The sequence below is a fragment of the Galeopterus variegatus genome, unplaced genomic scaffold, assembly GCF_000696425.1.
Source record: "Galeopterus variegatus unplaced genomic scaffold, G_variegatus-3.0.2 Scaffold765, whole genome shotgun sequence".
Classification (NCBI taxonomy): domain Eukaryota; kingdom Metazoa; phylum Chordata; class Mammalia; order Dermoptera; family Cynocephalidae; genus Galeopterus; species Galeopterus variegatus.
The window spans coordinates 413772-415358 of NW_007726876.1; positions in this window are offsets into that span (position 1 = coordinate 413772).

The window sequence follows — 1587 nt, forward strand, 5'->3', positions numbered from 1 at the left end:
AACACCAAGCCAAGGGTTGAGATCCCCTTACCGGTCATCTTTTAAAAAAAAAAAAAAATGAGTGAAAAAAAAATCAAATAACTTCTTAGTATTAGATAATTTTGAGCTGTTGGGTCCCCTGAAAGTGTCTTGGGACCCTCAGAGGTCCCTGTACAGGCTATTAGAATTACTAAAATAACAAGTGATTGAGGACTTACATGGGACAGAGATGTAATCAGCACCTACTTTTCACTCCATTATAAATAAAACCTAAATTTACACAAAAGAACAAATATTGTGTGATTCCACTTATACATGATACCTAGAATAGTCAAATTTATATAGACAGAAAGTAGAATAGTGGTTACTAGAAGTGGAGGACAGGGAGTTAGCGTTTAATGGGAACAAGATACCAGTTTGAGAAGATGGAATGTTCTGGAGATGGATGGTGGAGATGGTTGCACAATAATGTGAGTGTGCTAAATACCACCGAACTGTACAAATGGTTAAGACGGGAAACGTTATGTTGTGTATATTTTACCGCAATACAAAAAAGCCCCTAATTTAAAAATTACAAGTATAATATGTCGTTATAAAAAGAGCAAGCCTCATGCAAATCTATAGTGTGAAAAGTGAAATTCCCCTCCTCTAAAAAAATAGTTCAGCATCTATTTCTTCAGACTTTTCTTATGCCCACACTACGTTTACTATTACTATGAACAGAAATGGGATTGTTCTATAGCCTTTTGAAATTTGCTCTTTTTTTTCTTCTCCCATTAAATATACAAGCGTTGAGCACTTATGTGCCAGAGACAGCAGTAAGGCATTTATCACAACGTGGCAAGTATTATTCTCCCCATTTTACAGATGAAGAAACTGAGGCCTGGAGCAGTTGGCTAACTGGNACTATTACTATGAACAGAAATGGGATTGTTCTATAGCCTTTTGAAATTTGCTCTTTTTTTTTCTTCTCCCATTAAATATACAAGCGTTGAGCACTTATGTGCCAGAGACAGCAGTAAGGCATTTATCACAACGTGGCCAGTATTATTCTCCCCATTTTACAGATGAAGAAACTGAGGCCTGGAGCAGTTGGCTAACTGGTTCATGGCTCGTAAAGGTGTTGAGCTAGGTCTGTGTTTATAACATGGAGAGAGGTAAACTGGCTACAGTTTATATGTGAGTTTTGTTAAGGGTGGATATTTCTGTGAATTTAGCTGAAGCAGTAATGAGGATTTGACTGCATTTGGTACCAACCCAGTCTCTAGTCATGAGGAGGGTGATGCACAACACGCTTCTGCCAAATTGTACGTGAGGTGTGTTTTTGAAGCCTGTGGCTTCACTTGAATTGAACACTTGAATAATTCAAGACTATTCTCCTATAAAACAAACTGCAGACATTTTACTTAACACTGTGAAGTGTCACCACCAGGTGGCGCTGGTGTAAACAAACGTCACGAACTCAATCTTGATATTTCGGACAAGTTTTCAAAGAGGGAACATTTGCATTATTTCAAATGCTGCAGGAAATATGAGACTCTATTAGTATGCTTTTACTGAACTATTTTAAATTTTAATGTTTCACAAACTAGCCTTTATGTTCGTTAC